At 37.2% G+C, this 7,500-nt stretch overlaps 1 protein-coding gene and 1 long non-coding RNA gene across 2 annotated transcripts in view; one reads left to right on the forward strand and one right to left on the reverse strand.

Annotated features, from left to right (window-relative positions):
* The window catches only part of col27a1a (collagen, type XXVII, alpha 1a), a 229,348-nt gene that overhangs the window by 24,956 nt on the left and 196,892 nt on the right, over positions 1 to 7,500 (forward strand). The window lies entirely within an intron of this gene.
* LOC148679508 (uncharacterized) lies at positions 3,087 to 5,228 on the reverse strand. The gene is made up of 3 exons (XR_015945636.1): positions 5,007 to 5,228; positions 4,557 to 4,912; positions 3,087 to 4,467 (listed from the first exon to the last, which is right to left on the reverse strand). It is a non-coding gene; the product is annotated as an uncharacterized LOC148679508 (long non-coding RNA).

A 7,500-nucleotide genomic window follows, 5' to 3' on the forward strand; every position in this document is an offset into this window, starting at 1 on the left:
AGGATGGACCCATGTTTTCATCTTGACGTCGGCAAATTCTGACCCTACCATCCAAATGTCGCAGCAGAAATGGACACTCATCAGACCAGGCAATGTTTTTCCAATCTTCTATTGTCCAATTTTGCTTAGCCTGTGTAAATTGTAGCCTCAGTTTCCCGTTCTTAGCTGACAGGAGAGGCACCCGTGTGGTCTTCTGCTGCTGTTGCTCATCCGCTTCAAGGTTGGATGTGTTGTGTGTTCAGAGATGCTCTTCTGCAGACCTCGGTTGTAGCGAGTGGTTATTTGAGTTACTGTTGCCTTTCTATCAGCTGGAACCAGTCTGGCCATTCTCCTCTGGCATCAACAAGGCATTTGCGCCCACAGAACTACCACTCACTGGATATTTTCTCTTTTTCAGACCATTCTCAGTAAACCCTAGAGATGGTTGTGCGTGAATCCCAGTAGATCAGCAGTTTCTGAAATACTCAGATCAGCCTGTCTCGTACCAACAACTAAGTCACGTTTAAAGCCACTTAAATCATCTTTCATCCCCATTCTGATGCTCAGTTTGAACTGCAGCAGATCGTCTTGACCGTATCTACATGCCTAAATGCATTGAGTTGCTGCCATGTGATTGGCTGATTAGAGATTTGTGTTACCAAGCACTTGGACAGGTGTACCTTATAAAGTGGCCGGTTAGTGCATGTTGTATTTATATAATAATATAATAAATTATTTGAATGCTTGTATAATCCGTTCAGCATGTATACCTAAAGGTCATCATTATCTTTTATGTGCAACGTGTGTGTGTATGCGAGTGCATGAGTGTGAGTGAGAACATGTTTGTGTGGGTGTAAGTGTGTGCATTTGAATGCATGTCAGTGAGTGCATGTGTGTGTGAGTGAGTGTATGCGTGTGTGTGAATGCATGGGTTTAAGCACGTGCGTTTAATTGCATTTGCGTGAGTGCACGTCTGCTTGAGTGTATAAGTGCATGCATTTGAGAGCTTTAAGTGTGTGTGGGTAATTTGCGTGCGTTGTGCATGATCATGTGTGTGTGTAAGTATGTGTGTGACCGTGAGTATGTGTGTTTGTGTGACCATGAGTTCATGAATTTGTTCTTGATGCCATGTGTGTGTGTGTGTGTCTATATCTGTGTGCATGTTTGTTTTTGTGTGTGTGTACATCTATCTTTGTGAGTGTGTGTAAATGTCTGTGCATGTGTGTGTACATGTATGTGTGTGAGTGCGTCTGTGTGTGTGTATTTGTTCACATTCCACTGTTTAAATGACAATCGGTGCTTTTTCATGCCAAACAAGCCAATGAGCTGCGCATGAGGTGAACTTTCTCTGTCTTCACCCCCCACCCCGCTCATTCCTGTCTCTGCTTCTGTCTGTCTCAGTCTGTACTTAAGAGATTTCTGAGGCCCAGCTAATGGTTTGCTGTTGCTTTTTACAGACTACAGCAGCCACAATCACACAGCGGAAACAGCAGTACTGGAGACAGACAGAGAGATCATCAGGGAATGTCTGACATACTAGAAGAAGAGGGTTAGAATAGAATAAGAGCATGCAGGATGAGATGAAAAATACAGAGGGAAAAAAGAAAGCACAGAAAGGGAAGCAAAGGGTTGTGCAAGAAGTGAGTTTTAGCACATCAAAGCTGCGTACATATACATACCTGGCTTAAAAAATAAGATTCAGACGCAAAGTAGCATCCGATAAAGATCATTATAAAGCTTTTGACTTGCCTCAACTCGTCAATTATCACGATAAGAGAAATCTTGATTTACTTTATTACATAAAATTTCAATTACAATTTTATTATTAGGCGAAGCAGTGGCGCAGTAGGTAGTGCTGTAGCCTTGGCTCAGTTGGCGTTTCTGTGTGGAGTTTGCATGTTCTCCATGGGTTTCCTCTGGGTGCTCCGGTTTCCCCTACAGTCCAAAGATATGCGGTACAGGTGAATTGGGTTGGCTAAATTGTCCGTAGTGTGTGTGTGTGTTTGTGTGTGTGTGTGTGTGTGTGTGTGTGTGTTTGTGTGTGTGTGTGTGTGTGTGTGTGTGTGTGGATGTGAGAGATGGGTTGCGGCTGGAAGTCCACTGCGTAAAAACTTGCTGGATAAGTTGGCGGTTCATTCCGCTGAGGCGACCCCGGATTAATAAAGAGACTATGCCGACAAGAAAATGAATGAATGTATTTCATTATTAAATTATTATTTATAAATTTTGATTTTGGTGGTACGGTAGTGCAGTGGGTGCATGATCGCCACACAGCAAGAAGGCCGCTGGTTCGTTGACATTTCTGTGTGGAGTTTGAATGTTCTCCCCGTGTTGGCGTGGGTTTTCCTCCGAGTGCTCCGGTTTTACCCAAACACATGCGCTATAGGTCAATTGAATAAGCTAAATTGGGCGTAGTGTATGTGTGTGAAAGAGTATGTGAAGATTTTTATAACACTATTATATTATATTTTTGGTTTAGGAAATAATGTAATTTAGTTTACTTTAAGCGCTCCAGTCGAGGTTAAGGTTACATTTAATTTAATTATGTGACTAGTAAAATTTAAACTGTAGGTATCAAGGTAAGAGCCCTTTTTTTATTTTTTTTTATAGATATTATTAGGAATGTGAGGAGACACTGGGTTCACGTGAATAAGACAAGATTTTTACACTATTTATACACAATCTTCAATGATGAAATTTATATGCTCAATAATGTTCATGTCTGGTGACTGGGCTGGCCAATCCTTGAGCTCCTTGATCTTCTTCGTCTTTAGAAGCTTTGATATGAAGGCTGAAGTATGAGGAGCGCTATCTTGCTGAAGAATTTGCCCTCTCCTGTGGTTTGTAATGTAATGGGCAGCACAAATGTCTTGATACCTCAGGCTGTTGATGTTGCCATCCTCTCTGCAGATCTCTCACACACCCCCACACTGATTGTAACCCCAAACCATGATTTTTCCTTCACCAAACTTGACAGATTTTTGTGAGTATCTTGGGTCCATGCGGGTTCCAGTAGGTCTTCTGCAGTATTTGTGATGATTGGGATGCAGTTCAACAGATGATTCATCTGAAAAATCTTCCTTCTGCCAATTTGATGAACAACTAGAAGTCAAGGTATTATTTGTTGCCCCTTACAACTGGGAACAGCGGCAAGACCTTTGTCAGGTAGTGTAGGTTGCATATTGTATAATACTGTAATTTTTTTGTTGTATTTTCTAAATAATTAATCACACTTAAACATTAATCAACTATTTTTATTTTATTTAGTTGTTATGATTGTTATTAAACCTTGTGTGTAATTAGCGGTGCATAATTAGTAACTATTCCTGCTGCAAAAACTCATACAACTCAACATTGCCTTGTTTACAGCACTCCAGCAACTTCTTTACAGCACCCCAGTGATCAGCCACAACAGCCTGGCATCAAGTTCTGCACAGTTAAGCACCAATCACAATCTTCATCATAAAAACACAACATCCAGTCTTGTTTCGGTTTTATTCCAGCCTTTTTCCTAAATTAAGGTTATATTTAACAACTTTCTGGGGACGTTTCTTCAGCAAAATTATCCCCAAAGTATAACTAGCGTAAACACACACACACACATAAACACAAGCTATGATAATTACACAGCCCAAGCATCTCGCTCTCAAACACCTTTTTTCATAATCCAAATATGCTCGCCCACATGCACACTAAATGCAGCTTTCTCAAACACATGCGCATTTTTTGACAAGACTTCATTTTTAATGTGTATGCAAATTTAATATAATATTTGCATGCCTGCTGTGTGTCCAGTTGTGCCCAGAATGTTGGAGGATGGCACTGAGTCCGGGCCTGAAACATTGCGGCAAACCATAAGAAAATATGATCTGCATATGAGCAAACAAAACGACAGGAGCCACCGCACGTAATGCTGCCATTTTTATTGCGAATTGCTATTGCTATTGCTATTGACGGGACTCCGTTTGCTTCCTATACATCCTATATAGTGTAAAAGAATTAGTGTTACTTATAATAGTTTAAATGAGTATTTGAAAATTACACGGATGTTAATATTTCCATTTGAATATGTGCTCACTCTTAATGGCTAATATTGCCCACAATACATTGCATGTTATGTGATTAGAACTACATACATGTATTAAATGAAACAAGCACAAAGACTACAAATGTGGCAGATGCACAACATAAAACTACAAATATGGCAGATGTGCAATAAGAAAACCACATACATGGCAGATGCACAATAAAAAAAACTACAAACATGGCAAATGCACAATAAAAACTACAAACATGGCAGATGCACAATAAAAAACTAGAAACACGGCGGATGCACAATAAACTACAAACATGGCAGATGCACAATAAAAACTACTAACATGGCAGATGCACAATAAAAACTACTAACATGGCAGATGCACAATAAAAACTACAAACATGGCAGATGCACAATAAAAACTACAAACATGGCAGATGCACAATAAAAAACTAGAAACACGGCGGATGCACAATAAACTACAAACATGGCAGATGCACAATAAAAACTACAAACATGGCAGATGCACAATAAAAATTACTAACATGGCAGATGCACAATAAAAAACTACAAACATGGCAGATGCACAATAAAAAATCTACAAACATGGCAGATGCACAATAAAAAACTACAAACACGGCGGATGCAAAATAAACTACAAACATGGCAGATGCACAATAAAAACTACTAACATGGCAGATGCACAATAAAAAAAACTACAAACACGGCAGATGCACAATAAAAAAAAAAATACAAACATGGCAGATGCACAATAAAAAACTACAAACATGGCAGATGCACAATAAAAAACTACAAACATGGCAGATGCACAATAAAAACTACAAACATGGCAGATGCACTATAAAAACTACAAACATGGCAGATGCACAATAAAAACTACAAACATGGCAGATGCACTATAAAAACTAGGAACATGGCAGATGCACAATAAATGACTTTAAGCATGGCCAGATGCACAATTAAAAGTTACAAACATGGCAGATGCACAATAAAAAACTACAAACACTGCAGATGCACAATAAAAACTACAAACATGGCAGATGCACAATAAAAACTACAAACATGGCAGATGCACAATAAAAAATCTACAAACATGGCAGATGCACAATAAAAAACTACAAACACGGCGGATGCAAAATAAACTACAAACATGGCAGATGCACAATAAAAACTACTAACATGGCAGATGCACAATAAAAAAAAACTACAAACACGGCAGATGCACAATAAAAAAAAAAATACAAACATGGCAGATGCACAATAAAAAACTACAAACATGGCAGATGCACAATAAAAACTACAAACATGGCAGATGCACAATAAAAACTACAAACATGGCAGATGCACTATAAAAACTAGGAACATGGCAGATGCACAATAAATGACTTTAAGCATGGCCAGATGCACAATTAAAAGTTACAAACATAGCGGATGCACAAATAAAAAACTACAAACATGGCGGATGCACAAGGAAAAACTACAAACCTGGCGGATGCACAAGAAAAACTACAAACGTGGCTGATTCACAGTAAATAACTATAAGCATGGCCAGATGCACAATTAAAAGTTACAAACATGGCAGATGCACAATAAAAAAACTACAAACACTGCAGATGCACTATAAAAAACTACAAACATGGCTGATGCACAATAAAAAAAACTACAAAGATTGCAGATGCACTATAAAAACTAGGAACATGGCAGATGCACAATAAACGACTATAAGCATGGCCCAATCCACAATTAAAAGTTACAAACATGGCAGATGCACAATAAAAAAAACTACAAACACTGCAGATGCACAATAAAAACTACAAACATGGCAGATGCACAAAAAACTACAAACATGGCGGATGCACAATAAAAAACTACAAACATGGCAGATGCACAATAAAAAACTACAAACATGGCAGATGCACTATAAAAAAAAACTACAAACATGGCAGATGCACAATAAAAACTACAAACATGGCAGATGCACAATAAAAATCTACAAACATGGCAGATGCACAATAAAAAACTACAAACATGGCAGATGCACAATAAAAAACTACAAACATGGCAGATACTAAACAAAAGATTACAAACATGGCAGATGTGCAACAAAAAACTACAAATATATCAGATGCACAATAAAATAAAAGCTAAGTATATGGCAGATGCACAATAGAAAAACTACAAAAATGGCAGATGCACAATAAAATAAAAGCTAAGTATATGGCAGATGCACAATAGAAAAAATACAAAGATGGCAGATGCACAATAAAATAAAAGCTAAATATATGGCAGATGCACAATAAAAAAACTACAAAGATGGCAGATGCACAATAAAATAAAAGCTAAATATATGGCAGATGCACAATAAAAAAACTACAAAGATGGCAGATGCACAATAAAATAAAAGCTAAGTATATTGCAGATGCACAATAGAAAAAATACAAAGATGGCAGATGTACAATAAAATAAAAGCTAAGTATATGGCAGATGCACAATAGAAAAACTACAAAAATGGCAGATGCACAATAAAATAAAAGCTAAGTATATGGCAGATGCACAATAAAAAAACTACAAAGATGGCAGATGTACAATAAAATAAAAGCTAAGAATATGGCAGATGCACAATAGAAAAAATTACAAAGATGGCAGATGTACAGTAAAATAAAAGCTAAATATATGGCAGATGCACAATAGAAAAACTACAAAAATGGCAGATGTACAACAAAGAAGCTAGAAACATGGCTGATGTACAACAAAAGAACTACAAACATGGCAGACACACTGCAGACAACTATAAATATAGCAGACACACAACACAAAAACTACAGGCAAAGCAGATGTACAAAAAACTACAAACATGGCTGATAGACAACATAAAATACTACAAAACGGCAGATGCACAATAAAAAAAACTACAACATGGCAGATGCACAACAAAATAAAATCTACAGATATGGCAGATGCACAACAGAAAAACTACAAACATGGCAGATGCACAAATAAAAAAACTGCCAACATGGCTAATGCACAATACAAAACTAAAAAAATGGCAGGTGTATAATAAAAAAACTATAAATATGGCCAGATGCACTGAAATAAACTACAAATATATAAGATGCACATCAAAGGAAAAAAAACACAAATATGGCAGATGCATTATAAAAAACTACAAACATAACAGATGCACAACATAAAACTACAAACATGGCAGATGCATGACAAAACTACAAACATGGCTGATGCACAATAAACAAAAACTACAAACATGGCTGATGCACAACAAAAATACAAATATGCTTGATGCATGGTGAAAAAGAACTACAAATATATCAGATATACAACATTAAAATAAAAACTAGAAACATGGCAGATGCACAACAAAATAAAATCAACAAATATGGCAGATGCACAACAGAATAAAACTACAAATATGGCAGATGCACAACCAAATAAACTATAAACGAGAG

The sequence above is a fragment of the Danio rerio genome, chromosome 21 (genome assembly GCF_052040795.2).
Source record: "Danio rerio strain M-AB ecotype USA chromosome 21, GRCz13ab, whole genome shotgun sequence".
NCBI classification, from domain to species: Eukaryota; Metazoa; Chordata; class Actinopteri; order Cypriniformes; family Danionidae; genus Danio; species Danio rerio.